This window comes from Lemur catta, chromosome 5 (assembly GCF_020740605.2).
Source record: "Lemur catta isolate mLemCat1 chromosome 5, mLemCat1.pri, whole genome shotgun sequence".
Lineage (NCBI taxonomy): Eukaryota > Metazoa > Chordata > Mammalia > Primates > Lemuridae > Lemur > Lemur catta.
The window spans coordinates 114,023,112-114,030,612 of NC_059132.1; positions in this window are offsets into that span (position 1 = coordinate 114,023,112).

The window sequence follows — 7,501 nt, forward strand, 5'->3', positions numbered from 1 at the left end:
ATGACCCCTGGACTGTAGAACAGACCCCCTGGGATTTAGAAAACCTGGGACTTCCCACTGATGAACCCTGCTCTGTAGACCAGTCACCCCAGGCACTTAGGGAACCTGTGACAGTCCACAGATGAGCCCTGTCACAGACAGTCTCTCCAGGGATTTAGGGAACCTGGGAGATCCCATAGATGAGCCCTGGTGTATAGACCAGTTCCCCCAGGTATTTAGGGAACCTTGGACATCCCAAAGATGATCCTTGGTCTGTAGGCCAGTCCCTCCAGTGATTTAGGGAACCTGAGAAATCCCATAAAGGAGCCCTGGTCTATAGACAGTCCCCTCAGGGATTTGGGGAACTTGGGACACCCCACAGATGAGCTCTGGTGTGTAGGTCAGACTCCCCCAAGTATTTAAGTAACCTGGGATAGCCCATAGATGAGCCTTGGTCTGTAGGCCAGTTCTCCTTGGGATGTAGGGAACCTAGGACATCGCATAGATGAGCCCCGGTCTGTAGGCCATTCCCTCCATGGATTCAAGGACTCTGGGATATCCCACAGATGAGCCCTGGTTTGTAGACCAGTCCATGCTGGGATTTAGGGAACCTGGAACAGCCCGCAGATGAGCCCTTGTTTGTAGGCCAGTCCCACCCAGGCATTTAGGAAACCTGGGACAGCACATACAGGAGCCCTGCTCTGTAGGCCAGTCCCCAGCCCTGGCATTTCAGGAACGTTGGACAGCCCACAGATGAGCCCTGTTCTGTAGACCAGTCCCTAAAGGGATTTAGAGAACATGGGACATCCCACAGATGATCCCTGGTTTTTAGACCAGTCCTCCAAGGGATTTAGGGAATTTGGGATTGCCTACAGTTGAGCTCTGGTCTGTAGACCGTCCCTCAGCGATTTCAGCAACCTGGGACACATTACAGATGAGCCCTGGTGTCTTGACCAGTCTCCCCAGCGACTTAGTGAACCTGTGACAAACCAAAGATGAGCCCTGGTCTACAGACAGTCCCCCCAGAGATGTAGGGAGCCTGGGACCTCCCACAGATTAGCCCTGGTTTGTAGACCAGTTCTTCCAGTTATTTGGGAAACCTTGGGTATCCCACAGATGAGCTCTGGTCTGTAAGCCAGTCCCTCCAGTGATTTAGGGAATCTGGGACATCCCACAGATGAGCTCTTGTGTGTAGGCCAGGCCCCCGAGGGATTTCAGGACATGGGACATCCCGCAGTTGAGGCCTGATCTGTAGGCCAGTACCCCAGGGATTCAGGGAATGTGGGACATCCCAGTAGATGAGCCCTAGTCTGTAGACCAGTCTCCCCTGGGATTTAGGGAACCAGGGACATCCCATATATCAGCCGTGGTCTATAGACAGTCCCCCCAGGGATTTAGGGAACCTGGGACAGCCCACAGATGAGACTTGTCTCTAGGCCAGTCCCCTTTGAAATGTAGGGAACCTCAAATATCCCACAGATAGGCCCTGGTGCATAGGCCAGACCCCTCTGGGTTTTTGGGAACCTGGGACAGCCCACAGCTGAGCCTTGGTCTATAGACAGTCCCCCCAGGAATTTAGGGAAGCTGGGACCGCCCACAGATGAGCTGTGGTGTGTAGGCCAGTCCCCCCCTGGAATTTAGGGAACCTGGGACAGCCCAAGATGAGCCCTGGTTTATAGAGAGTCCCACAGCAATTTCAGCAACCTGGGACACCCCACAGATGAGCCCTGGTCCATAGGCCAGTCACGCCAGGGACTTAGGGAACCTGTGACAGGCCACAGAGGAGCCCTGGTCTATAGACAGTCCCCCCAGGGTTTTAGGGAACCTGGGACATACCACAGGTGAGCTCAGGGCTGTAGGCCAGTCCCCCCCTTGGATTTAGGGATCCTGGTAGAGACCACAGATGAGCCCTGGTCTGTAGTCCAGTTGTCCCCAGGGATTCAGGGTCATGTGACATCCTGCAGATGATCCCTTGTGTGTAGACCAGTCCCCCGAGGTATTTAAGAGACATGGGACATCCAAGAATTAAGCCCTGGTTTGTAAGCCAGTACCCAAGGGATTCTGGAAACCTGGGACAGCCCACAGATGAACTCTGGTCTGTAGACCAGTACCCCCAAGGGACTTAGGGAACCTCAGACTTCCCACAGAGGAGCTGTGCTCGGTAGCTCAGTTCCACCAGGGATTTAGGAACCTGGTACAGTTCTGTTCTGTAGGCTAGTCCCCCAAGAGATTTAGGGAACCTGGGACATCCCACAGATGAGCCCTAGTTTGTCAACCAGTTCCCCCAGGTATTTAGGGAACCTTGGATATCCCACAGATGAGCCCTGGTCTGTAGGCCAGTCTCCCCAGTGATTTGGAGAACCTGGGACATTCCACAAATCATCTATAGACAGTCTCCCCAGGGATTTAGGGAACATGGGACAGCCCACAGATGAGCCCTGGTCTGTAGGCCAGTTCCCCTTGGGATATGGGGAATCTGGGACATCCCACAGGACAGTCCTGGTTCATAGGCCTGTGCCCCCAGGATTTAGGGAAGCTGGGACAACCCTCAGATGAGCCCTGGTCTGTAGGCCAGTCCTGCAAGGGATTTAGGGAGCCTGGGACATACCAGAGGTGAGCCCAGGGCTGTAGGCCAGTCCCCTCCTTGGATTTAGGGATCCTGTAGAGACCACAGATAAGCCCTGGTCTGTAGGCCAGTTCTCCCCAGGGATTTAGGATCATGGGACATCCCGCAGATGATCCCTTGTGTGTAGGCCAGCCCTCCAAGGGATTTAAGGGACATGGGACATCCAAGAATTAAGCCCTGGTTTGTAAGCCAGTACCCGAGGGATTCTGGAAACCTGGGACAGCCCACAGATGAGCTCTGGTCTGTAGACCAGTCCCCCCCCAGGGATTTAGGGAACCTCGGACAGCCCACAGAGGAGCTGTGCTCTGTAGCCCAGTTCCACCAGGGATTTGGGATCCTGGGACAGTTCTGTTCTGTAGGCTGGTCCCCCCAGAGATTTAGGGAATCTGGGACATCCCTCAGATGAGCCTTAGTCAGTAGCCCAGTCAGTCCCAGGGATTTATGGCACTGGGACATCCCACAGATGAGTCCTGCTCTGTAAATCAGTCCCCAAGGGATTTGGGCACCCTGGGACATCTCACAGTTGAGCCTTGTTCTGTACACCAGTCCCCCCCTGTGATTTAGGGAACCTCAGACCATCACACTGATGAGCCCTGGTTTATAGGCCAGTCTCCCCCTATGATTTAGGCAACCTGGGACAGCCAACAGATGAGCCCGGTCTGTAGGCCAGTTCTCCCCAGGGATTTAGGGAACCTGGCACAACCCACAGATGAGCCCTAGTCTGTAGGCCAGTCCTCCCAGTGATATAGGGAACCTGGAACATCCCACAAATGAGCCCTTGTTTATAAGCCTGTCCTCTCCAGATGTTTAGGGAATCTGGTACCTCTCACAGAGGAGCCTTGGACTGTAGGCCAGTCCCCTCAGTGATTCAGGGAACCTGGGACAGCCCACAGAGGAGCCATTGTCTGTAGATCAGTCCCCCCAGGTATTTAAAGACCTGTGACATCTCACAGATGAGTCCTGGTCTGTAGGCCAGTTCCCCCCATGGATTTAGGGAACCTGGGACATCTCACAGATGATGAACCCTGGTGTGTAGGTCAGTCCCCTGAGGAATTTAGGGAACATGTGCCAACCCGCATGTGAGCCCTGGTCTGTATGCCAGTCACCGCAGGGATTTAGGGAACCTGGGACATCCCAGAGTTAAGCCCTGGTGTGTAGGCCAGTACCCAAGGGATTTAGGGAACATGGGAGATCCCACAGATGATCCGTGGTTTGTAATCCCATTCCTCCAGGGATTTAGGCAACTTGGGAGAGCCCACAAATGAGCTCTGGTGTTTAGACAGTCCCCCAGTGATTTCGGCAACCTGGGACACCACACAGATTAGCCCTGTTCTGTAGACCAGTCACCCCAGGGACTTAGGGAACCTGGGACAGCCCACAGATGCGCCCTGGTCTACACAGTCTCTTCAGGGATTTAGGGAACCTGGGACAGCCCACAGATGATCCCTGGTCTATAGATCAGTACCCCAAAGGAATTAAGGGACATGGGACATCCCACAGATCAGTCCTGGACTTAGGCCAATCCTCCCCAGGGTATTACGGGACATGGGATATCCCTCAGTTGAGGCCTGGTTTGTAGGCCAGTATCCCATGGATTTAGGGAACCTGAGACATCCCAATAGATGTGTCCTGGTCTGTAGAACAGTCTCCCCTGGGATTTAGGGAACCTGGGACCGCCCACTGATGAGCTCTGGTGTGTAGGGCAGTCCCTCCCCAAGGATTTAGGGAACCTGGGAGAGACCACAGATGAGCTGTGTTTCTAGGCCAGTCCCCTTTGAAATGTAGGGAACATCAGACATCCCACAGATAGGCCCTGGTGCGTAGGCCAGACACCCCTGGGTTTTAGGGAACTTAGGACAGCCCACAGATGAGCCCTGGTCTGTAGACAGTCCCACAGTGATTTTTGCAACCTGGGACAGCCCACAGATGATCCCTGGTGTGTAGATCAGACCCCTCTCAAGTATTTAGGGTACCAGGGACAGCCCATAGATGAGCCTTGGTGTGTAGGCCAGTTCTCCTTGGGATGTAGGGAACATGGGAGATCCCACAGATGGGCCCTGGGCTGTACGCCAGTCCCCCCTTGGATTTAGGGAACCTGGTTGAGCCCACAGATGAGCCCTGTTCTGTAGGCCAGTTACCCCCAGGGATTTAGGATCATGGGACATCCTGCAGATGAGACATGGTGTGTAACAAAAACCCCCAGGGATTTAGGGAACATGGGAAATCAAAGAATTAAGCCCTGGTTTGTGGGCTAGTTCACGAGGGATTCTGGGAACCTGGGACAGCCTGAAGATTATCCCTGGTGTGTAGGCCAGTCCCCCCAGGGATTTAGGGAACCTGGGACTGCCCACAGGGGAGATGTGCTCTGTAGCCCAGTCCCACCAGGGATTTAGGAACCTGGGACAGTTCTGGTCTGTAGGCTAGTCCCCCAGAGATTTAGGGAACCTGGGACATCCCACAGATGAGCCTTGGTCTATAGACAATCCCCTCAGGGATTTAGGGAACCTGGGACAGTGCACAGATGAGCCTTGTCTTGTAGATCAGTCCCCCCAGGTATTTGAAGACCTGGGACATCGCACAGATGAGCCCTGGTCTGTAGGCCAGTTCCCCACTTGTATTTAGGGAACCTGGGACATCTCACACATGAGCCCTGGTGTGTAGGCCAGTCCCCTGAAGATTTGGGAACATGAGACATCCCGCAGGTGAGCCCTGGTCTGTATGCTAGTCCCGCCAGAAATTTGGGGTACCTGGGACATCCCAGAGTTAAGTCCTGGTGTGTAGGCCCATACCCAAGGGATTTAGGCAACCTGGGCCATCTTACTGATGAGCCCTGGTCTTTTGGCCAGTCTCCCCAGGGATTTAGGGAACCTGGGACAGCTCTGGTCTGAGGGCTAGACCCTCAGTGATTCAGGGAACATGGGACATCCCACAGATGAGCCCTGGTCTTTTGGCCAGTCTGCCCCAGAGATTTAGGGAACTGAGACAGCCCACAGATGAACTCTGGTGTGTAGGTGAGTCCTCAAGGTGTTTGCCCATGCTGGGACCAGCCACACCTGAGCCCTGGCCTGCAGGCCTGTCCCCCCTTGAATTTAGGCAACCTGGGTCAGCCCATAAATGACCCTGGTCTGTAGGCTTGTTCCCCCAGTGATTTAGGGAACCTGGGGCAGCCCACAGAGGATCTCTGGTGGTCAGCCAGTGCACCCAGGAATTCAGGGAACCTGGGACATCCCAAAGATGATCCCTGATCTGTAGGCCAGTGTGTCCCAGTTATTCAGGGAACTGGGACAGTCCACAGATGAACCCTGCTGTGTAAGTGAGTCCTCAAGTGGTTTGCGCAAGCTGGGACATGCCACACCTGAGCCCTGGCCTGTAGGCCTATCTCCCCTTGAATGTAGACAACCTGGGACAGCCCACAAATGACCCTGGTCTGTAACCATGTCCCCCCAGTGATTTAGGGAACATGGGACAGCCCACAGAGATCCCTGGTGGGGTATGCCAGGCCCCCAGAGACTTCGGGAACCTGGGACTGCCGAGATGAGCCGTGCTTTATAGGCCAGTCCCTCCACCTGGGATTTACAAAATGTGGGACAGCCAACAGATGAGGCCTGGGCTGTAGGCCAGTCCCCCCAGGGATTTAGGGAACCGAGGATATACCAAGGATGAGCCCTGGTCTGTAGGCCAGTCCCTCCAAGATTTAGGGAACCTGGGACAGCGTACAGATGAGCCCTGTTCTATTGGCTAGGCCCCCCTGGGATTTAGGGAACCTGGGACATCCCACAGATGAGCCCTGGTCTGTAGGCCAGACCCCAAGGGATTTAGGGAAACTGATATAGCCCAGAAATGAGCCCTGGTCTGTAGGCCAGTCCCTTCCAAGGACTTAGGGAACCTGACACAGCCCACAGATGAGCCCTGCTCTGTAGGCCAGTCCCCACTCCTGGGATTTAGAGAACATTGGACAGCCAACAGATGAGCCTTGGTGGGGCTGCTGTGTCCTGCGTGAGGAGTGGGGACCCTTTCCCTGAGTGAAGGGAGGAGGGGCTAACGCATGCCACCAACTCTCAGAAGAGGTGGGGCCACAACTTGCTGCTTGAGAGGAGACAGGGACCCTTGTCCATAGTGAGAGGAGAGTTAACCAATGAACTGTCAACACTGTTAGAGAAGGCAGGGCTGTCGTGCTCTGCATGGGGGAGGTGGGATGGCCACGCCCTATGGGAGAGGAGCCAGGGTTCCTGAGCCAATCCTGGGAGTAACTGGGGCACCAATTCTCCGCGGAAGAGGAGGTGGGGCCCCATACCCTGCATGAGAGGTGGTGAGGGCCTGAACAGTGTGTGAGAGGAGGTGGGGCCTGTTCCCTGCGTGAGGGTGGAAGGGACCAACACATCCCACCCACTGTTAGAAGAGGTGGGGACACAACGCTCTGCTTAAGTGGAGGCGAGGCCTCTTGCCCCGATTGAGAGGAGGTTTAGCCAATGCACTCTCAACACCGTTAGAGCAGGCGGGGCTGCTGCGTCCTTCATGGGGGGAGGCGAGGTGGCCACGCCATATGGGGAAGGATCCTTGACTCCTGAGACATGCCTAGGAGGAATTGGGGCCCCCATGCCCGACGGGAGAGGAGGTTGTTCGCCGTATCCTGCATGAGGATGTGGGGACCCGAATCGTGTGTGAGAGGAGTGGGAGCTCTGTGCCTGCATCAGAGGGCGTGTGGCGCCTGCGAACTGGTTGATATGAGGCTGCCTTCCATGCCCTGTGTGAGAGGTGGGGTTGCTGTGTACTGTGTGAGGAGAGGAGGGGACAATGCGCCTCCCCACACAGAAGAGGAGTGGCCCCGTGCCCTGCATCAGAGGAGGCGGCCCTCCATTCCCCGCGTGAGAGGAGGTTGGGTGGTTGTGTCCTGCG